Genomic DNA, 25,124 nt, shown 5'->3' on the forward strand with positions numbered 1-25,124 from the left:
TGTCCCCTCCTTCCCAGCCTTCACCTGCTGCTCCCCCTTGGGGGGAGGTGGGAGAGCGTGGAGCAGGCAGGGGTGGCGAAGCCTCATTCCTGGTTCTAGAGCCAAGACTGTGGCCATTGGTTCTGCTGGATTTGGGGGGGGGGAGGATCAAGTAGCAGAGCTCTGAAACCATGAAGGCGGCTTGGGAGGGCAAGCCCAGCAGGGAGAAGCAGATGCTGAGATAGTGAGAGGAGACTCCTCGTGGTCCTGATGTGGCACAGGCTGGAAGAAGCTTCAAGGATTATCTAGCAAGTAGGATAGGCAGGATTTGAACCCGGGGCCCATCAGTCTTCCAAGCCATTTGTTTTGCGATAACTTTGCTCTCTCCGCTCTCTTGGCTAGGATTAAGAGGCACCAGCTTGAGTCCACCACGGACCTGAATGAGAGGGCCCGCTTTGTTGCCCTGAAAAAGGAGTTGTTGAATCCAAGCTCCTTGAAAAACTCTAGCAAGGGGGACCTACCAAGCTCATTTCCATTTTAGATTGCCTTAAAATCATAAAGTTTTTCCTGAAATCAAAATTAAATCTGCCTCTTCTTATGAACTCCTCTTCTGTCCTAGGGGACCCGATCCTTCCGCCAGTGAGGACACCAGACATTCGTTGTTTGTCCCCCATCCTCTGTGTGGTCCCAAATCTAGACACTGACCTCCTTCCTAGATAGTGTCTCCTGGAAATTACGGGGATTAGCCACTGCTGTCCTTTCTTCCTGGGCCATATCTGTTTCTTATTCTGCCTGCCATCTGGCTCCGTGCACGGAGCTGGACCATTTTCTCCTGTCGCTCTGCTTCCAGTTTCCCCTTTCCTAGTTCTCTAGATCTCTAGATCTTTGGGAGGTCTTGGGGAGGTCTCCCGTTAGGATGTTTCTATTTTAGAAAGTCGCCAGATCTTTTGATCTTTAAAAGGAGGGCCTGTGTCTGCACGTGTGCGTCCCATGCACAGACAAATTCATGGCTCTGTACCTCTGTCTCGATCTGGGTCCTTGTACTTGCGTGCAGCTGTTAATGGTCCAGACTGAGGTTTTCCCTTTTTCTGCTCTTTGGCTACATGAAGGATGTACTAGAGGTGTGGGGGTGCTGGGGCAGGAAATGGGCAAACGTGCCCCATATCAAAATCATGCATATCTTTTGACCTAACGGTACCACTACTAGACATGAATCCCAAAAGAGATTTTTCTTTTTTTCTTTTTTTTTTTTTTAAAGTTTTAAAGCTTTTTATCTTCAAACCATACGCACAGATAATTTTCCCACATTGGCCTTGCATAGCCTTTTGTTTCAGATTTTCCCCTCCTTCCCCTCACCTCCTCCCCTAGATGGCAAGCAGTCCAATATATGCTAAACATGTTAAAATATGTTAGAGATTGTTTTTTTAAAAAGGAAAAGGACCTACACATACAAAAATATTTATTGGGCAAAAAATTGGCAATTCCTCATGAGTTGGGGAATGGTTGAATAAAGTGTGGTTATGTGATGATGATGGAATATTCTTGCTCTGTGGGCAATAATGAGCAGGATGCTCTCAGAAAAAGCTGGAAAGGAAAGTGGGCAAAACATCCTCAGTTTGAGTCTTAAGGGTGGGTATCAAAAGGGAGAGGTCCAATGATGGCAGCCAGGCCCCGTGTGGCAGTGCAGGGTCCCCTACCTGGGCCACATGGGACTTGGACTGATGACAGCTAAAGGGCCAACACTGACGATTGACAGCGCTACACCAGGCCTTGGGTCAGGAAGGAGGATAGGAGAGTCCGATTCCAATCAGGAAACCAGGATTGCTCTGGGGATTGCTTTCCAAGTCAATGATTTGTTGATTTGTATATTTGGAATGGGGAGAACGTACGGAAGGAGGAAAGGAGTGTAGAAGGAAGGGGGAGACACCTGGTTGTGGGTGCTGTCTTAATGAAGAGAATGCCCTTAACACAGTTAACAAATGGTGGACATTTAAAGGTGTCCCCCTCCATATAATGAGCCCTTATTTCCAAGTGGATGTGGTCTCCCTTTTCAGATTAAGCTTTTTCCCCAAGCCAGAAAGGAGGGAAGGGGGAGAGCTGGGATCTTCTCCCTTGTTTGATGGGGAAGGGTGAGGAATATTACTTACCAAGCTGAGCCACGGAATCACTCTAGACAGGGATACAGCAAGATTCTGCAAAGAAGTGAAATCACAGACAATCACAATCCTGATTCGAAAGAAGCCGCTGAAGAGTTCTAGACCTGAAATCCAACACTAGAGCCACCCCCTCCCCAGGACCCTCTGAAGGCCGGCTCCGTAAATAGTAAAACTTGCTTTTGTCTCAAATCTTTTCCACTCACGCCCCTCTCCATCTGCTTGCACTGAGCCCTGACCCCCTCCTGATGATACAAACTCCCTGTACCATTTCCACCACTGGTTGCACTTTTGCTTCTACCCTAACCCTTCTTCCCCAAACCCTATCTCTCTGATCCTGGGGACTGGGGGAGTTGGAATCCTCCTTGCTCCCTATTGCCACTTCAAGTTTCTTCCCCATCCCCATCACTCAACAACCTCTCCTTCTTTGAGGTTTGTTGAACCCATATCTACCACCCAGTCAAGATTCTGCTAAATCTCTCCAAGACACTCTCCTTCCTTTCTTAAAATAGTTCAGGGCCTGGCTCACAGTCTCTCTCCTCCAAGACTCCTGCTCTCATACTTTCACATATATAATTATACTCTCTCAAACACCCTCTGGCTTCATATTTCCCATGATCCACTGCTCCATGCCACCTCAGCTAAACACAGAGATGCACAGTATCCCCCAGAAATGTGCCATTTACATATTTGTAAACTCTGAAGTTCCCTTTTCTGATCACAGTCTGTTGTCATTCCTTCTTTCCCTCTGCCTTGCATTCCCTCCCCCTGTACTTCATCCTTACCGTAGCCTCCAATCCCCAGACCCTGAGGTTCTTTCTTAGACTGTAATCTTCACTGGCTATACTCTTCCTCTTTCTCCATCTTGATGCTTTGGTGACCAATTCAATCCTCCACTATTGAGTCTCTCACACCTTCACCCCAGTCTTGGATCACTCTCCCCACCCCCTGCCCTTGCTCCTATCCACCTGCTGCTTAACCCAGTTGGAAAAAATTGGGTACCACTATAGATTTCTGTCACATGATCTCACCTGAGCCTTCACCAGGCCCAGGGCATCCTTCTACCCTCACTATGTATCGGTGCCACTTGAGGGCTACTGGAGAGGCTACAGTGGCCAAGTGCCCCTGTCCAAACAAAGTCTTTCCAAGAGCCAATCTAATCCTGTCCCCTTTATCTTAGAGAAGCAACTATGGCACGGAATGAAAGGGGAAGAAATTTGTCCCAAGTCACACAAGGAATAAGTAGCAGAGCCAGGACTGGAACCCAGGCCCTTCAGGCCCAGAGATAGTAGCCTGCCTAAGGCCCCAGAGATAACAAGTAACAGAGTTGAGATTTGAACCCTAGTTTTTTGACTTCTAATCCAAGACTTTTCACACTACACCACACTGCCTCTCCGAGGTCTTTGAATAGGAAATGGTGTTTGTTAACTCATTTCTAGGGGAAAAACAAATCTCCCTGCTGCATTTGAACAGAAATGGTATTTGTGCTCTCTCTCTGGAGAGAGGGCATTATGCGCTCTTAATAGCAATGCTGTTAAGAGAGAAATAAACTGAGGAAATCTAAATTCTGGAAAAATGGGAGGGAGGGAAAAGAACAAAGCCTTTGGAGATTTGTCACCTTTCAAAGAGGCTCTCAAAACTAATCTGTGGGCCCCATTAGCAGCCAGCAATACTGATTAAGAGACTCTTGGGAAGAGTCTGGATGCAGACCAAGGGCCGAGAATGGAAGGGCTTTGTAGAGGCCCTAACCGGAGGATGGCTTTTCACAGGTCACTGACAAAGAGCTCCACATGCTTAATTGACATGAAAATGCCCAAGACTGTGCCACTTGCCCATAATGGATTTCTTTTTGGGTGGAGGGAGGAGGTGGTGGGTGGAAGGACGGAAGGGCAAAAATTATTTGTTGCATTAGTTCGCCAAAGAAAATGGGCGGGGGGAACCTCTGAGAATAGCAGAAGAGCCCTGCAACCAAAGAGCCCACCACTCAGAGGATGCCTTCAAATTCCCTGATTGAACATCCCTAGGATGGCTCCCCCCTGCTGCAAACTCCCACCTTGGTCTCCTCAAACTGCTATCCCTTCCCCAAAGGGTTATTTACTAGCTTGAGAAAGAAAGGTCCCCAAGACTCCAGAATCGACTCTGGGATAGAGTTGTGACGCCAGGCAGGCCGAAAGGAGACCAGTCTGATTTGAGGAAGGACAAGAGCTGGAGGAGATTCAGAGCTCCCAAGAAACCTGCGCACAGAGGAAAAGATTTTACAGATCTCCTCCCAAAGAAGGATTATAATTGAGCAGACCACCGGTCTCTCACAATTCAAGAACGTTATAAATTATTGCACTTTAGTGCAACATCTGCTGCACTAAAGTAATCCCCTGGAAAAGCAGTCGTGACAAGGAGCTATCCCCCCCAAACTAGGCCAAATCCAACTTGGGCTAGATAGGCTACATCACGGGAAGAGGGCAAAATCATTCTAACCCTATGAAAGCAACAGTTTAGATAGAGTTGTTTGTCCAAGTGTAGGAGTGTCGAACCATTATTCAGTATATGATGAGTGCTTCCCATATGTTCACCCACATTTTACACTTTGGGCCCAACCTCTGTAGAATAAGGGAGGTCAAGGTGGATGAGCTTTCAACTCTCGAAGATCCTTGGAGCCGGAATGAGAGTTGGCCCCAGACTGACAACAGAGCTAACTGTGCTCCTCTGCAGAACCGGAGCCCTCACTCTGGCTCGTCACACTGGAACTAACTAAGCTGCACAAGAGTCAAAAGTAATCAAGAGTAACTCCGGGTGACGGCTCCTTGGTTTCTGCAGATGCTGGGCCAGTCGGGTATTTTCGTGTCTCATTTGCATCAGTTTACCAAAGGTGCTTGGTCTAAGAAAGGAGGAGGGGGAAGGAGGAAGGCTGTGAGACACATAAGATCTCATTTGATTCTTCTTCTTAAGGCTAACCAAAGCTTTTGCACAAAAGCAAAATAGCTAGAATTAATAATAATAATAATAATATGTTAAAATAAATAATCATAATAAAGCAAAGCAGCTTCCATTCAGAAGCTTTCAAAAGAGGGAAAATGTTTTGCATTGATCATCTCTGAGAAAATTCTGATATTCTATGTAGACAATTGAATATATATGTATATATATATATGTACATACATCCACACATATATATGTGTATGTGTGTATAACTATAAGGCTAAGAGCCATTCTCCATGAGATAAAGTGGTTAAAGGATATGAAGAGTTTTCTAAAGAAGAATTGCAAAGGATTAATCATGAAAAAAAATGTTCCAATAGAGCAGTAATGAACTGAACCAGCTACACCCAGGGAAAGAACCCTGGGAGATGACTATGAACCACTACATAGAATCCCAATCCCTCTATTTTTGTCCACCTGCATTTTGGATTTCCTTCCCAGGCTAATTGTACTGTTTCAGAGTCTGATTCTTTTTGCACAGCAAAATAACTGTTTGGACATGTATACATATATTGTATTTAATTTATACTTTTTAATTTTTTATTTAATTTTTAAAATTTATTCATTTATTTATTTTTAAAAATTTATACTTTAACATATGTAACATGTATTGGTCAACCTGCCATCTGGGGGAGGGGGAAGGAGGGGAAAAATTGGAACAAAAGGCTTGGCAATTGTCAATGTTGTAAAATTACCCATGCATAGATCTGGTAAATAAAAAGCTATAATAAAAAATTTTTTTAAAAGTATATTGGAATTGCCTGAAGCACCTCAATGTTGAAAAAAGCCAGGTCCATCACAGTTGATAGGTCATAAATAAGGGAACACTTTTATATTACTCAGAGCAATCAGTCCCTTTGAAGATGGTGGCTGAAGACTGAACTTTTGAATTCACTGGTAAATACGGAGGAGGGAGTTCCCTGATACCCTCCCACTACTCCCCTCCCTCACCACTGATGCATCTTCTCCTCCCCATCTCCACACTGGCACTGAAAGTTTTGGACTTCCTCAGCTTGGATGTGTCAGAGGCTAGGTTGGCCCCCCTCTAGCTCTTTTTTTTTTCACTTAGTAGTATTTTTTCCCAATTACATGTAAAGATAGTTTTCAACATTCAGTTTTTAAAATATTTCTTTTTTTACCGTAGTAAGTTTATTTTTAATATACATTGCTTTATGAATCATGTTGGGAGAGAAAAATCAGAGCAAAAGGGAAAAACCACAGGAGAGATTAAAAAAAAAAAACAGAAAAAAGTGAACATAGCATGGGTTGATTTACATTCCATCTCTATAATTCTTTTTCTGCATGCAGATGGCATTTTCTGCCCAAAGTATATTGGGATTACTCTGAGTCACTGAACCCCTGGGAAAAACTGAGTCTTTCATAGTTGATCAGCACACATTCTTGCTATTATTGTGTACAATGTATTCTTGGTTCTGCTTGCTTTGCTCAGTAGCAGTTCATGTAAATCATTCCAGGCCTTTCTATAATTGGCTTGTTCATAATATGATTGTTCTATAAAAAATTATGAACAAGCCACAATAGCCATTCCCCAATTGATGGGCATCCACTCATTTTCCAATTCTTTGATACCACAAAAAGAAGTGCTACAAACATTGTTGTACTTGTGGGTCCTTTTTCTTCCTTAATGATTTTTTTGAGATACAGATCCAGTAATGGCACTGCTACGTCAAAAGAGATACACAGGTTGATAGCCCTTTGGGCATAGTTCCAAATTGCTCTCCAGAATGGCTGGATCATTTCACAACTCCACCAACAATGCATCAGTGTCCCAGTTTTCCCACATCCCCTCTAACATTTATCATCTTTTCCTGTCATCTTAGTCAATCTGAGAGGTGTGAAGTGCCACCTCAGTAGTTTGAATTTTCATTTCTCTAATCAATAGTGATTTAAGAGCATTTTTTCATATAACTATAAATGACTTTAATTTCATCATCTGAAAATTGTTTTCATATCCTTCGACCATTTATCAATTGGGGAATAACATTCATTTTTGTAAGACTTTCAGCTCCAATTTTTTCTCCCTACTTTCTTTCCCTCCCTAAGACAGCAAGCAATCATGTTAAACATAGCTCTACGTTAGTCTTATTGTGAAAGGAGAATCTGAACAAAAAGGAAAAACCCTGAGAAAGAGAAAACAAATAAAAAATAGTCTGCTTCGATCTAGTTCTTTCTCTGGGTGTGGATAGCCTTTTCCATATCAAGTTTATTGATGTCCTTCCTAAAATGCAACACCATAATCTGGATGACCTCTGAGCAGGGCAGGAGTTACTCTGAGTCTTCCTCTCCTTATTCCTGAAAGCTCTGCCACTTTTCATGCCATCATGTTAACCATCATATCGCGCTTGCATTCTACTAAAACCTTCAGGCCCTTTTCAGAGCAACTGCTATCCAGCTGGGGCTCTCTCCTGTATTTGAAAAGGTGATTTTTAAAAATTCAAGCATGAGGCTATCACAACCACCCTTTCATTTTATAGATGAGGAAACTGAAGCATAAAGAAGTTAAGGGACTTGCCCAGTGACCCAAAGCTGGAAAATGTCAGAGGCAGGATTTGAACCCAAGTCTTCCTGACTCTAAATCCCAGATTCTATCCGCTGGCCCTTGTGGCTTCTCAGTTATCCCTATTACATTTAATCTCATTAGATGGAATCCAATATTCTATCTAACCTGTCAAAATTTGGGGATTCCTGACCTGGGTCCAGTGGCAAGATATAGTTCAGGCTAGCTGTAGGTAAAGACCATTGTCTGCCTCATTTCTGACCTAGCTTTGGTCACTGAATGGGTGTTGCCTCAGGCAAACAGACCTGTGGAAGACCTTCGCTTAAAAAGGTCAATGTCTCCCACTGTATCCGGGGCTATCTCTGGTCGTCCCATCTCTTCCTGGCCACTGGAGCCAGATGCCTTTGGAGGGGAAAGTGAGGCAGGTGATCTGGCATGGCCCTCCCACACTTCAACTCAACTCACTTGCATGTCACCGCAATACCTCCCTGATGTTATGGTCCTCTTCAAGAATGAAGGACAAACAACAAAACCTGTTTAGAGACCCAATGGGAACGGTTGGTCAACACAGATTTTTTCTTTTCCTTTCCTTTTTTTTTTTTTTTTTTTTGTCTTTCCTTTCTCCTCTGTCCACAGACCATACCATTACTTTTGGGTGCTCTGCCCAAAGAAATGTAAATTTTGATCTCGGAAACCCCCCAACATATCTTGGGGTTTATGGGCTAGGACCATGCCTTATCTTGGGTAGCTGCCCTCTAATCAGCTATATTTGTTTTTTCCTTTATAATTTACATCTTAGCAGAGAATATAGAAGTAAAGTAAGGGTGGAACAGTTCTGCTTTTCTATCTTGTTGATTTTGATTCTCAGCCTTTCCACAGTGCATCCCTTCCATCTCTAATCCTTTTATTTTCCCCAATATAGCCATGGTACACCCCCCCCCCGAAAAACCAATCCTTTTATCCTTAGCTTTTCTTGTTAACCTTAGTACCACCTGACTTTTTTTTTTTTTTCCCCTTGAGGCTGGGATTAAGTGACTTGCCCAGGGTCACACAGCTAGGAAGTGTTAAGTATCCGAGACCACATTTGAACTCGGGTCCTCCTGAATTCAAGGCTAGTGCTCTATCCACTGTGCCACCTAGCTGCCCCTGACCTTTTTTTTTTAATAAAGTTTTTTTCTCTCCAATTACACATCAAGACAAATGTTAATATTCACTTAAAACTTTTTTTTTTTCGTTCCAAATATTTTCCTTCTCTCCACCACCTCCCTCCTCCCCAAGACAATAGACAATTTGATGGAGATTTTATAGATATCTCACGGGAGCTTTGAAGTTCCCTCTCCTGCTTCTATCTTCTTTATTGAATCTGAGTTGGGCGGGGAGTTCCCTATGCATCCACACCCATTTTTTCCTTGGTCGAAGTTTCCCCTTTTGGCTTCAGAATTTTCTTTCTGAGGTACACATTTTCACATATGGCAAATGTGATTATTTGTTCTGTACTTTTGCTATTACAGGAGGGGAGAGGGGACAAGTCACTGGGGTGTGGACAGTAAACAAAAACAAAGAGTGGAAAATAAAGCTGTTCTTCTATTTCCTAATTTCATTAATTCTTTTTTTACCTATACTCCACCCCCAAAAGCCAAATTCCTTAAGAGAGGGGACCAGCTCTTTTTTGTCTTTGTACCCCCGGGGCCCAGCATGGGGGAGCCTGGCTCTTCATTAATGTTTGTGGAGTTGGAATGACTTGAATAACAGCAAAAGGGGCAGCTGCCCCAGGGCCCCAAAGCTCCATTTTGCATTACAAATTGCAAAGTACATATTAATTTACAGGGGCCTCTTGGGCCTGCGTTGGCCCAGGCCCCCACCTGTTCTTAATCTGCTCCAGCTTGAAACCCAGAACATCTTTCCAGGAATATGGGGGCAGCAGACCCCCTGGGACTCCAGGGGCCTCAGGCCCCCTGGGAACGGGGCAGTCCAGGATAGGGCTGTCCGGTGCCTGGCCACTTGCCTCCAAAATAGGCCTTCGGCCTTGGAGATCGCTTCTCAGTGAGGAAGGTCCAGGTAACTCACTCTGGTGGCTGCCCCGGTGTCATCAGCTCAGCCTGGGCTCTGGACAAACTGGTGCTGACATTGTTTTCCGCCACCTGTCTCTCATCTGGCTGCTCTGAAAGGAAATAGGATCTGCTCCGAGGCCGCTTGGCAATTGTCGCCTAGTAGCTAGAGGGGGAAAGGGATTTGGGGGGCCCTGAAAATAACTCTTGCACCAGCCAGCTCCAGGGGCGAAAGGAGAAGGCTCTGGAGGAGCTGGGGCTGGGGAGGGGTTGAGGGGGAATGTTCCCAGGCATCAGCGGCTCCTATTTCACTAGGGTCTTAGGTTACGGTAGTGGTTCCCAAGCTCCTTCCTTTCAGTAGTCCTGCCTGCTTCCAAAACTGTGACAGGTTCAGCATTCCCATTTTACAGATGAAGAAACTGCTACTCCGAGACAGTGAGTTAACGGCCAGTAAAAGAGCAGATCTGCCATAGGAAAGCTGGTGGTGTGATTTGAGTCCTTTTCACTTGACTCCTGCTCTCTTGCAATGTGGGAAAAGGCCCCAGTGCCATACATCTCCAGCCCCAAGGAGAGATGGGAAGCAGAAACCACCTGGCTGCCTCGGCCTCAGTCTGGTTTTTAGTGGGCGCTCTGGACTTGACGAATGAATGGGCCAGACCACGTGGACTGGGGAGAAGGGGCGGGAAGGGAAAGCAACTTAGTCAACAAGAGTAAGTCACAAATGGCCAGCCCCAGCTCCAGTTTGGTTCCCCCCCGCCCCCCCACCATCCCCTCCATTCACACTCAGGGATTATGGGGGCTTCTAAGTCTCTGGTGCTAAGTATCCTGATCAGACATCCTACTGTGTACAAGGTAGCCTACAAGGGAGGGATGCTACAGAGATGAGTGACCTTTGATCAGCTCAGGTCCTACAGTCAGGAGAACCTGAGTTCAAATCCTGCCTCAGCTATGTGTCCCCAAGTAAGTCACTTCACCCTGTTTGCCTCAGTTTCCTCATCTATAAAATGAGCTAGAGAAGGAAATAGCAAACCATGCCAGTATCATTACCAAAAAACCTCCAGATGGGGTCACGAAAAGCCAGCCATGACTAAAGTGACCTAACCCTAGAAGTGTAATAAATGCCTACTATATACCAGGCAGACTGCCGAAGCCTCAGGGATGCAGAAGACTTGAACACAATACTTCCTGCTCTCAAAGAGCTTCCATTCCAACATGAGAATGGCCAGAGAGAGATGGAGAAGGAGACATTTAAGAAGTGAAATCTCCAAATCTTAGTGTCCAGTTTGGTACATCTCCCCGCCTTCAGTAGGGAAGGGGTTTGACCCTAGAGATGCAACCAGTCTGCAGCTTGCCCAGCGGGCACCTTGTCTAGCTCCGAACCTTTCATGCCTCCCACCAGAAAAGTATGAGAGCCCAACTGCCAGGAATATTGAGGAGTTGAGCCATTCCCCATGTCACCAGTCCATCTAAAGGAGGAAATGAGGTTTTGGGGCATGATTTCTCAATGAGCCCCTGCTAGGTCTTGTCTTAAGGACTCACTGGTCTATATTTTGCAGATCCCACTGGTTTCTACTCAGGCGAAATTGGGATTTTCAGTTCTACTAATACTCTCCAGTTCTTCCCATTTTGAAAAAAGAAAAAGCTCCCCGATAGCAGCCGCTCCGGAGATGGGCTCCCACACCCCTGTTTTCCACAGGCTGGACTGCAGCTCCTCTAGGCCTGGGGCTCACTGTCCATCTTCTCATCACCTCGGAGTCGCCCTTTGGGTTCCTCTTCGAAGGGATGGACAAGGAATCCCAGCATATCCTAAAGCTTAATTTTCATTGGCTCTTCAAGAAAGAGATGAGCTTCTGGACGATCACAGGAAAGTGTCTTCCTCTAGGGCTAGGCAGTCTGATTAAACATCCAGGACGGTAAGCAACTGTCAAAAACGGCAGCAGCAAAGCATTTATGTCAGGGAATAGCACCTTGACCTTCGGTCCAGACTGCTTTGCTGTTATGACTCCCTTCTCATCCCTGGGTTGCAAAGGAGAAAGTGGGATGATGGGATGTCCAGGGCCCTTTTCCATTGGCAAGCCTCCTCTTCTATTCTAAAATCCTTTCTAGCTCAGGCTTTATTTGTTGTAAGGTATGACACGGTTTGGGCCTTCTTGCCCATAGGGTCCCTTCTCGCTCTAACCAAGTGGACTTCCTCCATCCTGTCCCGTAGCCCCTTCCCACTCCACGATTCTGTGCTGTGTCCTGAGCTCTGAGACACTCTATTTTGTGTCCTGATGGGTCCCACCTGGGTCTGATGTTCCATTTTTGGGGAGGCCCCTCCCCAACTGAACAATCTCCATTCAAAGGTCCTTCCTATCTCTGACATGTCATGGCCCATGTCTGACAGTCCCTTGGACCTTAATGATTGGGTACCATCTCTTATCATTTAATTCAGAAAGAAGGGCAAAGAAATATCTCTTTAGGCTCTGCCAGCCCTGCCTGCGGGCACTCCCCACAGAGACACCCCCCAAGTTACCTGCCTGCCCCAAAGGTCAAAGTCCAGAACTGAAGCTGGGAGCCTCCTTTAGGGCTCCCCTCCCCATGGAACCTCTCACCAGCTGGCACCCCGTCCCTCGGCACTCACCCGCTAGTGGCACTTCATGGGGAAGGAGTCCCCATGATTTGCAACAATGCACCCTGCTGGGTGAGAAGCGAGTGTGCTGCTGAGTCAGGAACAAGCCCCCACCCACATCTCCTGGCTTTGGCTTCTCCTTCCCCTGACCCTTATTTGGGACTCAAGTAGAGGCCAGGAATAGGAGATGAAGGAAGGGGGGGGGGAGGGAAGGGAAGGAAGGAAAGAGAAGTAATTTTAGAACACAGGCTATTCCCGGGAAAGTTCAGGGGGCTGGGTGGGGTAGTGGAAGCTGAGAGTCTCAAGCAGCGAGAAGGTGGCCTATGGGCAAAGGATGCCCAGGGGCGGGGCCATGCTGAGAGAGCAGCAGGTGTTTGTGGACATGTCTGCTCCCTTCTTAGATGCTAAGCTCCTCCAGGCCAGGGACTGCTGCCTTATGTGGCTGGGACACCCCCTGACACCTGGCACACACAGTCCTCAGCACGTAGGCCATGTCCAATTCACATCGGGTGAGTTGCACGGAAACAATGTGGCCCAGAATGGCCCTGCCCCCTTCCCTGAGCAGCTAATCCATTTACCAGCTTTACTCTGGGGAAGAGAGTTAGCGCCAGGGTGAGAAGGTGTGCAAGGCGCCCAAGGTGCTCAGCAGGAGACACTTATTAATGTAACGCTTAGAAAAGCCACCCATTTTTGTGCCAGAAAAAATGAGTTTTCCAGGGCCTGTATGTGTTAGCTGTTAATCCTGACAGCTGCCATTGGCAGTGAATTGACAGTTTACCAAGTGCCTTCCAGAGAGTATCCCAGTTTAGCCTTACAGTGGCCCTGAGGGAAAAGAAACAGGAGGGCCTCCTGGGCCTCCTCCTCCTCCTCCTCCTCCTCCTCCTCCTCCTCCTCCTCTTCCTCTTCCTCCTCCTCCTCTTCCTCCTCTAGTTTGAAAATGGAAACAAGGCTCAAAGCCAGTGGTTCTGCCTTCTGGGTAGCCTCCATTCTTGTTGAGTACTATGTTGAAAGCTTGAAGACCCAGGGAACCTGTAACATGGCTTGTGGGAAGACCTGGCACCTTGGCACGGGCTGTAGAGATGCCTTGCCCTGCCCGTGCCCAGGGATCATCCTTCAAATTCCATTGGGTTTGCTCCAACAGCAGTTCCCATGTCGCCCCGTATCCTCTGGCAGAACTTTTGGTGTTGGGAAAGTTTTCTTCCCCACCATGCCCAGGAGCTCCCTGGACACCAAGGAGAGAACTGAATTCACTGTACCAGAAACTACTTTCAGGTGTTTGGGAGGAAGGTGATCCCGAGCCAAGAGATGAAATCAAACCTTCTGGGCTCCTGCCTTAAATCTTTATAACTCTTTCCAATTTACAGAGACATGTAACAAAGCAAATCCCAGGCAGCTGTCCTCAAAATGACCCTAGGAGGAAGTCCGGGGCAGGGGGCCCAGACTCATTTAGTTCATGAAGAAAGGGAGCTTGGCAGAGAAGTGCATGTGATGGTGGAGAGAGAGAGTGCAGGCTTCGGGGTGTGAACACTTGGGCCTTGGACTAGGAGTCTTGTCTCAGGCAAATCCCTTCAGTTCTTTTATCCTCGGTGAAATGGGGGGAGGGGGAGGAGGATTGGGCTCACTCATGTTGGAAGTCACTTCCAGCTCTTTCTGATATCCTAGGATCCAATGACTTGTCAAGTCACTTCCTGGCAGAGGCAGCATTGGAACTCAGACCCGTCTCTCGCCTTCTTTAGGAAGGGGACCACTGGATTATGTGCCAGGCTCTTGGATGAGGTCTTCCATTCTCAGTGGCTGCTTGATCAATAAATGCTGATTCCCTCAAGACAAACTCTCCACCAGGAAGCCAGCCATCCAGAAGCCCGACATACAATCGCCCCTTCTCCCACCACCCTCTTCCCCAAGTCTAGATGTGGCAAGTAGTCACTAGCTCCCAAAGGGTGATGGCCAATGCTCCTCAAGCTTTTTCAGGTCTGTATTGATGGTTATCCAAGAAGGGCAGGAACCCCAGGCAACAGGAAGTGGCTCTGGGCACTCATCCTAATTCAGTAAACTGATCGATTTGAGAGAAGCTGGGCTGTCTCATTGCCAGTTCCTACTGCATTAGAATGGGAATTCCTATTTCAAGCAAAGAAAGAACGGAGGGGAAAGTAGCAGTCTAGGCTGGCTCTGGAGGTGGCGATGAGCTAACAAATCATTCCCCCGTCCCTGGCCAGACAGATCTGCAAAGCTGACAAACGGTCAGGAGCTCGGCGGGCCTGCCCCACATACAAAGGCCATGCCGTTTCCTTTGGTTTATCTCGTGGCCGTGTGAATATTTCGGCTGACATCAGCCGATGGTTTTTCCGTCCGGTTTCACCAGTCTATACTGTCTACCCAGTGAGTAGGACCAATATGGTGGAGCTCACTTTATGGGCAAAGAGAGGGAAAAGCTTTGAAAGTGCCCAGGGTTCTGGCCAAGAAACTCCACCAGAAGGCGGCAGAATCACTAGGGCATTCACCTAGTCTGTCAAGTCTGCTCCCGGGAACAGTGGGGCCCCAGGAAATGACCCAGTCTTGGACCTAGTAGAGCCATGTTACCAAACTTGAGAACAAGGATGGCTATACCCGATGGTGGCTGAGAAGGATGGATGGGTAAAGGAACCGAGGAAGGCCTCTGTTCAAAGGAGGATTCGCACTGACACCTGAAGGAGGCCGGGGAGGCCAGGATGGAGAGGAGGAGGGAGTGCCTGCCTACTGGTGCTTTAGAAAGGTGGTCTGGAGGGCTGACTGGAAGAGAGACTGGGGTAAAAGGAAACTGAGGCAAGGAGACTGACCGGAAGGCAGTAGGCATGAGATGTCACAGGGTGATAGAGTGGAGAGAACTTATTGAAGAGCTATTGTGAAGGCAGAAATGACAAGACTTGGCGTTGCATTCGATCTGTGGAGGGAATGCCAGTGAAGACCAGAAGATGCTACTGAGCCTGAGTGACTGGCAGGATGACAGGTCCCTTGACAGCAATCGGGAAGTTGGGAAGAGAAGAAAGTTTGGAGGGAAAGATAGACTTTAGTTTGGGCTATGCTGAACGGAAGATCCCCCTACTCCTTTGGTGGGAGAGCAGCTCTTCCAGCTTTGGAGTCCACCTCTCACTGGACTCTCACTCCGAGAAGCTGTTGCCTGGACAGTGGCCACACCCTGGTAAAACAGGGCAGGTGGACTAAACCAGGATGAGGGCAGCCAACAGGCCTCAAACCCATCATTGAGTTAGAGGGTAGAACGGATAGACGAGAACAACTTGTTCCAACAGTCATGAAGATGGATGAAGAAGGCACCGTGGAACAACACTCAGAGCTTGGTCAGATGTCAGTGATCCCAAGTTCATCCCCTGCATCCCGGGCCACTGCCTGGCATCCTGACTTTGGTCTTGCCACTGGACATCTAGGACTCTGGAAGAGAGAGCGACTCCATCTTGCTTAAATCCAGTTCACGAACAAGTCAAGCTATCACCCCATGATGTCACTGGTTTTCAAAAATGAAGGACAAACAACAATTCCAATAGGTGAGATGCCTAATCAGAGACTATGACCCCTCACATCCCTGGGCAAATGGAAATGCACCCTTGTTATGGCTCTGTGTGCTATGAGCAGGCAGTAATAACTGGTGAGGGACAAGGGGGAGGGAGCAGTGTGAGACAATCTTCTTCCATATGAAGGCTTGAAGACTCCCCATTCCCTCTTGGAAGGGTCAAAGCCATTTCTGGTTCTGCTCCTAGACTCCAGGGATATAAATAACTACCGGGGAAGTAGTCCGGATGGAAGGGATGGAGGGAGAGGCTGAAATGCTGCAACTGTAGAATCAGATTACTTGGAAAATCTGGGAATGGAATTTCTAGTGTCTTTGCAAAAGTTTATCAGAGGCCTTGGTGATCGTGCTGGATTAGGATTTTTTAATCATGGTGGTTTTCTAAATTATGAATAAATGCTAATAAGTTAAAAAAAAAAAAGCAACCTCATATTCTAGGAGGTTTAAATACAACTTCTATTTAGGGCCCAGCTACTGTATCTTACTTTGATTCTTCAGAAATGGTGTGTTTTGTGATTTGAAGCTCCACAGTATTATGGGAAAATGATGGTGTAACAAAGGCAGGTTTTTAATAGCAGAGAGCATTCTGGGGGGAGGTGACATCTGAGACTGCTGCAGTTTGCTTTTTTCTCATTCAAACCCGTCCACTGTGTGTGGCCACAGAATGTGTATTGTGTATGGACGGACTGACTGGATGAGAAAGCCATCCAACTACACGGTCTGTACTCTGGACAAGAGGTTGTGCTTGAAAAAAATCTTCCAATGGGAATTGTTAAGCTGAGCTGTTTTGAGTGGTTATCAGTCAAGTCTGTAATTCATTAATGTGGAGGACTTCCTTGTATGGAAATTCTCTCCACCTGTGCAGAAAAGAGACTTGCCTCTAGCTTAAAAGTATTAGATATATGTCTGGGCGATCATTATGTTGCCTGTGTCAAAAATGGGACTTGAAACTTTGTTGTTCAATCAAAACTGACTCTCCATGAGCCCATGCTCCCTACTGTCCATGGGCTTTTCTTGGACAGGATCCCAGTGTAATTGTCCATTTCCTTCTCCTGTAGATTAAAGCAAATGACCTGCTCAGAGACACACAGCTAAATGTGTGAGGCTGGATTTGAATCCAAGTCTCCCTAACTTGGAGCCTGGCACTTTCTTCACTGTGTCTCTAGTTCTGAAATAAGATGACATAACTCATAAGCGTTTCTGGATATTACCAACAACGTTTAGCAAGAAGAGAAAAATAAATTATATTTAAAATAACAATTGATAGTATAAAATACTTGGAAATTTACCTGCTAAGACACAGACAGAACTCTATGAACATGGCTTCAAAACACTTTTTACATAAATAAAGCCATCTCAAAAATTGGAGAGAAAGGAATTCCTTATGGGGGGGGCAAGTCAATATAATAAAGATGACAATACTGCTTACATTCATTTACTTGTTCAGTACTACACCATTCAGCTTACCAAAGGATCACTTGATAGAGCTAGAAAAGATAACACAATTAATCTGGAAGAACGTAAGGTCAAGAATCTCAAGGGAATCGATGCATTACCCTGGGAAGTGGGGAAAAGGGGGAGCAAACAGTCCCAGACCTCAAAGTGCATTAGAAAGCAGTAATTCTTCAAATACTTTGGTACTGGATAAGAGAGAACTTGATCAGTGGAATAGATTTGTTCAGTCACTTCAGTCCTGTCTGACTCTTCCTGAACTTATTTTACTTTAAAAAAAAAAAAGAAAAAGAAAATGTACCTGACTGAGTCCCAACTGAGAATAAGTCCCAGTGAGTGATTTTTTCCTGCCCAGGTTGGAACAGGAAGGAAGATTGAGAAGTTTGTGAGCACAAGGGAAAGGACTGTGTCCAGGGCAAATAGAGGTCCAAGATCCAGGATAGAAGGGCCTACACTTGTGCAGAGGGCACGAACAGGTGTCAAGTGGCAGCTCTGTTGGTCATTGCCCAGTGTTAGGTCACAGATCCAGGGTGGACTGAGGAGGGGACCGGCCCTTAAGGGTGCTATTCCAGGCTGAGGTGTGGCTGTGGCCTTTGGGCTGCTCTCTGAACCAGATATAAGTTCACAAGCCAACAGAAGCTCTTTGGCTTGGATCCCAGGGGCAGAGAGGGGTCTCAGCTCCAGCCTGCAGCCCAGGCTAAAGCCTGTAAGAATAAATAGGACAGGAATCCCAGACCAAAGGGGAGCCTGCAGTTCTGTCTCTCTGGACCTGTAGAGCTTTCCAATTGGCTGATAGTGGCTGAATCCAGCAAAATTCTATAGGAACTTCCAATCTAGGGCAAAACAACAGGAGTGTTGTGTAGACCCAAACCCATAACAGGAACTTGCAGAGATCAGATTAAAAAGGCAGTGATCAGACTGAGTTAGAGCACTGAAAGTTTACATATCCCCAGGCTGTTCAGTCCTAGAGATCCTAGAATAACACAATATTCAATGCCCCTAAGCAAGCAACTGAATGAACCAAGAAAACAAAAGTTCAACTGAGACATTTCACTCAAAAGGGCACAGTCTAGCTCTAATGTAAAACATGAAGTGGAGAAGTAGGTTACAAGAATGAGCCAATGAAAAATAGAATCCCATCATAAAAACGCTTTTGTGGTGACAGGGACACTCAAGACACAAACCCCATAGAAGGGAATGACTCCTAAATACCCACAAGCAAAGCCTCAAAGAAAAACACAATTTGGCCACAAGTGCAGCCAGAATTCCTGGAAAAGATGAAATAAAAGTTTTTTGTTTTTTTGTTTTTTAAATAGCAAAAGTGATGTCAAAAAACAAATGATGATACCAGAGAAAACATGGGATAAGAAATGAAAGCTATGGAAGAAAGATATGAAAAAAAAGAATTATCAGTTTGCAACAAGAGAGACAAAATCTTACCCAAGTGAAAAAAAGAACTCTCTGAAAAATCAGAATTGATAACAATGAGAATAGAGCTAATGACTCCATAGCTTAACAAAAAACATTCCAAAACAGTTAAAAAACTATTTAAGGTTAAAACAGTTAAAAGACCCTCCCAGAAGACAATATAAGGTATCTTCTAGCAAAACCAACTGATATGAGAAAAGAGATCAAGGAAAGATAATTGAAGAATTATTGGATTATGATAAATGTGGAAATATGTTTAGAAGAATCACACATATTTAATCTTTATTGGATTACTTGCTGTCTCCGGGAGGGGGAAGTTGGGAAGAGAAGGAGAAAAATTTGAAATGCAAGGTTTTGCAAGGGTGAATGTTGAAAACTATCTTTGCATGTGTTTTGAAAAATAAAAAGCTATTCTAAAAAGTAAAGTAAAATAAAAAGAATGATTGGATTAAAGTCAGTTCCTTATTAGTATAATTAATATTCTGAAGTAGACACATTATTCAAATTCCCACTGCAAACTTCATTGTTCCATTGACTTGGAAGCAAGTTCAATATTTTGAGTAGTGCAAATTCAAATAAGTACAACCACTTCTGAGAATCCTTTGTTCACAGGCATCAAGATAATCATGACCTAGACTCATAAAAGAGAGTAGATAACATATTTCTCAAAAATCATGAAAACTTTCAGAAATGTCCATCAAAATCTAGAGCTTAAAAATACTGCAGTCAGAAAAAATTCAAGTACTAAGGTGTCATAGTCAAGGCAACACATGGTTTAGCAATCATTACTTTGAAAGAGTGGAATACAATAGTATAGAAGACAAAAATACATAGGCTTATAACAAAATACAACCCAACAGATTGATTATAATTCTTCGGGGGGGGAAAATAGATTTTTAATAAAAGAGAGGACTTTCATGGACTCCTGATGAAAAGATCAGAGCTGAGCACAAACTTTGAAAATACAAACACAGAAGTTAGGAGAAACACAAAAAGACAAATAACAGGCTAAACAAAGACAAACTGTTTACAATCTAATATAGGGAGATGATTCATAAATCCCCTCAAAACTTCATCATCAGGGTAAATGAGGAAATCTAGTTAAGCAGAAGCCCTGGGAATGATTCTATTGTCTTAATTTGCATTTCTCTGATTAATAATGACTCTGAGCATCTTTTCATATGGCTAGAAATCGTTTCAATTTCTTTGTCTGAGAATTGTCTGGTCATATCCTTTGACCATTTATCAACTGGAGAATGGCTTGATTTCTTATAAATTAGAGTCAATTCTCTGTATATTTTGGAAATGAGGCCCTTAGATAATTTTAAAAGAAAGATGGAAATAGAGAAGAAGAGGAATACATGAAGAGGGGCTGGAAGACAAGAAGAAGGAGGATGGAGAGAAGTGTTTCACTTAATTGTCTAAACAGGAAGAAAAGGATGGAGGAGGAGTAAATGACACTTGATCCTCCTCATCTGAACTGTTTAAAGGAGAGAAGAATATACACATCATTGAATATAGAATTACATTTTACTCAACAAAAAACAAGGAGGAAAGTGGGGAATATACAGGGAGGGTATATTAAGAGAGGGAAGAATAGTCTTAGGCAAAGGAAACTCAAAAAGGGGGTGGGAAACAAAGGAAAGGAAAAGTTAAAAAAATAGGATGGAAGGAAATAAACAATTAACAATCATAATTATCAACGAGAATGGGATGAATTCACTGTTAAAATGGAGAGAATAGTTGAATGAATCTAAAGAAGAACAAACAATATGCTGTTTACAAGAAACAGACTTGAAAAGAGGATGATGCACACAGAATTAAAATGAGGGCTAGAAAAATCTATTAAATTTTCACTGAAGCAAAATAGGCTGGGATTGCAATCATGACCTCAGACAATATAACAACAAAAATTAGAATAATTTTTTTTAAAAAATGTACTTACTTTTTTTTTTCCTGAGGCTGGGGTTAAGTGACTTGCCCAGGGTCACACAGCTAGGAAGTGTTAAGTATCTGAGACCAGATTTGAACTTGGGTCCTCCTTAATTCAAGGCTGGTGCTCTATCTACTGCACCACCTAGCTGCCCCAAAATTAGAATAAATTAAAAGAGAAAATGGGGAAATAGCATTTTGCTAAAAGGTGCCATAGACACTGAATTAATATAAATACTATATATTTAATATAAAATAAATAAATACACACACACACACACACACACACACACACACACACACACACACATATATATATACATAATGCACCAAATGCCATTCACATTTCAAAATGAGCATTTGGTGAAACTGGATCTCGAGCTCCTCAATACCTTCACTCGCCACATTTTTATCCCTTCTTCTCTGTCAGTGGCTATCCCCCATTGAGTCCTCAATCCTGAATACTCTACCTTTTCCTGTGCAGGACCAGTGACCAAATCTAGGGGTTTTCTTTGCAACAGCAAGTCTGAAATCCACATATTCCTATCTGTCTCCACTGTCTCATTGCTGCTTTCCATCTCCTCCCTCTTAAGCTGCAGTGCAATTCATTTTCCTTGCCCATCACTTCCATGTTTTCTATTCCAACTTCAAAATGCTATACATATTTTAATAATAAAGACACTAGCTGACATCAATTCCCTTTCTAAGCATCTCACTTGGGCCTCCAGATCGCATTGTACTTTGTTATTCATGCTTTGTTATTCATGTTTTGTAAATGAATGAACCAAGGCATGGGAAAGTGAAGGAGCTCAGCTGTGGTCCCAACTCCCATTTGTCAGAAGCAGGATTCGAATCCTGAGCCCAGCTACCTTAATATAGTTTCTCCTGAAATAAACACAAATGTGGACTTGACCACTGCCTTCCAAACCAGCTGCCAGCTGCACTGTACAGTCTGGCTTTTGCCTCTTCTTCTACAACAAGCTCTTTTTTAGGTTCACTGAATCTGGGCTCCATCACTCTCATCTCCCGAGGTCCCTAGCGTCTGGAATTGCACACAACACCCCCTATTTTGCAGCCTTCCCAGCTTATTTTTGAAAATGTTTTTGGAGGCTTTTATGTTTTATAATCATCATTTTCCAAAATCTTCCCACACCACGACCACAAAGAAGAGAAAATAAATCCTGTCAGATAGGATATGCAACATTCCACACCCACAGCCAGCATTTCTCTAGTAAAAGTTAGAAGGTTCACTTCCTTATCTCTTCTGAGGGAACAACTTGGTCATTATTGTAACAACTATGTCCTTTTCCTCCTTCAAATGCAAATGCAGGCCCACTTTCTTCTTGATTGATTACATCTAGCCCATCACAAGATCAGTACCTTCTCCCTAAAACAGATTAGATTGTCCATAGGTTTCAAAAGATTTACAAAATTGTACATTTGCTTCTCCCAAGGAATTGGAAAGGCTTGATGCCAGAGACAAGATCTGATTACCAACATCAACCCTTCTCCTCCTCAGCCCATCCCCGGTCCCTTTACGGTTTACTCCCTGAATTTGCTTTTTGTTATATCCCATTTTTTGCTCCCCTGAAGTTGAGAGCACTTTGGATAAGAGAAGAGAGAGCAGAGGATGATGGAGCTGTGAGATCCACTGAAGGTGAAAGGAATCATTCCCCAAAGGCCCTATTGACAACCACTGGGCTTTAGTAGGTGACCAACCAAACCCAAGGCCACTTAGCTGCTTTAACAGACATCTGGGCTGTGGAGTTTCACACCACTGCCCCCTGATCTTAAAGCACTATAAGATGCATCACATTCATATATCACAACTTGTTCAGCTATTCATAAGTCTATATAAATATACATAGTCATATATGTATGTGTGTAGAGGTCCATACATTTTAGTTGCTAATTCTTTGCTACCACAAAAAGAGCTGAGATAAATATTTGTGTATACATGAGTCCTTTTTTAAAAAATTATTATTATTTAGAATTTTTTCCCACAGTATATATGCATGAGTAATTTTTTTAATAATATTATTCCTTGTATTCACTTTTCCAAATTATCCCCTCCCCTCTCTCCATTCCCTCCCTCCGATGACAGGCAATCCCATACATTTTACATGTGTTACAGTAAAACCCAGATACAATCTATGTGTGTAAATCCCATTTTCTTGTTGTACATTAATTATTAGCTTCCGAAGGTATAAGTAACCTGGGCAGACAGACAGTAGTGCTAACAATTTACATTCACTTCCCAGTGTTCCTTCTCTGGGTGTAGTTGTTTCTGTCCATCATTGATCAATTGGGAGTGAGTTGGATCTTCTTTATGTTGAAGATTTCCACTTCCATCAGAATACCTCTTCATACAGCACTGAAGTGTACAGTGATCTTCTGGTTCTGCTCATTTCCCTCAGCATCAGTTGATGTAAGTCTCTCCAAGCCTCTCTGTATTCCTCCTGCTGGTCATTTCTTACAGAGCAATAATATTCCATAACCTTCATATACCATAATTTACCCAACCATTCTCCAATGGATGGACATCCATTCATCTTCCAGTTTCTAGCTACAACAAAAAGAGCTGCCACAAACATGTTGGCACATACAGGTCCCTTTCCCTTCTTTAGTATTTCTTTGTGATATAAGCCCAATACCAGCAATGCTGGATCAAAGGGGATGCACAGTTTGATAACTTTTTTGGCATAGTTCCAAATTGCTCTCCAGAATGGTTGGATTCTTTCACAACTCCACCAACAATGTATCAGTGTCCCAGTTTTCCCACATCCCCTCCAACATTCATCATTATTTGTTCCTGTCATCTTAGCCAATCTGACAGGTGTGTAGTGGTATCTCAGAGTTGTCTTAATTTGCATTTCTCTGATCAGTAGTGATTTGGAACACTCTTTCATATGAGTGGAAATAGTTTCAATTTCATCATCTGAGAATTGTCTGTTCATATCCTTTGACCATTTATCAATTGGAGAATGGTTCGGTTTTGTATAAATCAGGGTCAGTTCTCTATTTATTTTGGAAATGAGACCTTTATCAGAACCTTTACTTTTAAAAATATTTTCCCAATTTGTTACTTCCCTTCTAATCTTGTTTGCATTAGTATTGTTTGTATAGAAACTTTTTAGTTTGATGTAATCAAAATCTTCTATCTTGTGATCAATAATGGTCTCTAGTTCTCCTCTGGTCATAAATTCCTTCCTCCTCCACAAGTCTGAGAGGTAGATTATCCTCTGTTCCTCTAATCTATTTATTATCTCCCTCTTTATGCCTATATCATGGACCCATTTTGATCTTATCTTGGTATATGGTGTTAAGTGTGGATCCATATCTAATTTCTGCCATACTAATTTCCAGTTTTCCCAACAGTTTTTTCCAAATAATGAATTTTTATTCCTAATGTTGGTATCTTTGGGTTTGTCAAAGACTAGATTGCTATAGATGTACCCTTTTTTGTCCTTTGTATCTAATCTGTTCCACTGATCTACCGGTCTATTTCTTAACTAATACCAAATGGTTTGGGTGACTGCTGCTATATAATATAGCTTTAGATCAGGTACACTTAGACCACCTTCCTCTGACTTTTTTTTCATTAGTTCCCTTGCAATTCTCGACCTTTCATTCTTCCATATGAATTTTGTTGTTATTTTTTCTAGGTCATTAAAACAGTTTCTTGGGAGTCTGATTGGTATAGCACTAAATAAATAGATTAGTTTGGGGAGTATTGTCATCTTTATTATATTTGCTCGGCCTATCCAAGAGCACTTAATGTCTTTCCAATTATTTAAATCTGACTTTATTTTTGTGGCAAGTGTTTTGTAATTTTTCTCATATAATTCCTGACTATTCTTTGGTACATGGATTCCCAAATACTTTATACTCTCAACATTTGTTTGGAATGGAATTTCTCTTTGTATCCATGAGTCCTTTTTTTAAATGGGCATGGGTATTGAAAATTGTCAAAGGTTTTTCTACATCTATTCCCATAACCTTATGATTTTTTATTGTTATTATTAATATGGTCACTTTTTGGGGTAATCTTTTTGATAATGAATCAGCTCTGCACTCTTGGTATCAATCCAACCTTTGTGATTTGTGTTTCTAGTCTCCCTGCTGATTTTTTTTTTTTGCTTTAATATTCTGTTTTGTCTTTCCCTGGTATAAATATCAAGACCATTTTTGTATCATAGAAGCAATTTGATTTCCACCCCGTCCCAGTTTTTCAACTATTTTAGGTAATACTGGAATTAATTATTCCTGAAAAATTTGCTTACAAATCCATCTTGACCTGGTTTTCCCCTTATGGGATTTATATTTGCTTTGTTCAATTTCTTTTCCTAAAATTGTATTATTTAAATCCTTTATTGTTCTGTTAATCTGTGATCCAGGGAATAGAGACAGCATTGTATCTGGAGTAGGAAGACCTGAGTTCAAAACATACTTCAGATAACTATTC

At 43.5% G+C, this 25,124-nt stretch overlaps 1 long non-coding RNA gene across 1 annotated transcript in view; it reads right to left on the minus strand.

Annotated features, from left to right (window-relative positions):
- Positions 1-25,124, minus strand: part of LOC141549256 (uncharacterized) — a 76,643-nt gene that overhangs the window by 14,557 nt on the left and 36,962 nt on the right. Inside the window, exon 2 of the long non-coding RNA XR_012484299.1 lies at positions 2,127-2,171. This is a non-coding gene — a long non-coding RNA (uncharacterized LOC141549256). The remainder of the gene's footprint in view (positions 1-2,126; positions 2,172-25,124) is intronic.

Source organism: Sminthopsis crassicaudata, chromosome X (assembly GCF_048593235.1).
Source record: "Sminthopsis crassicaudata isolate SCR6 chromosome X, ASM4859323v1, whole genome shotgun sequence".
Lineage (NCBI taxonomy): Eukaryota > Metazoa > Chordata > Mammalia > Dasyuromorphia > Dasyuridae > Sminthopsis > Sminthopsis crassicaudata.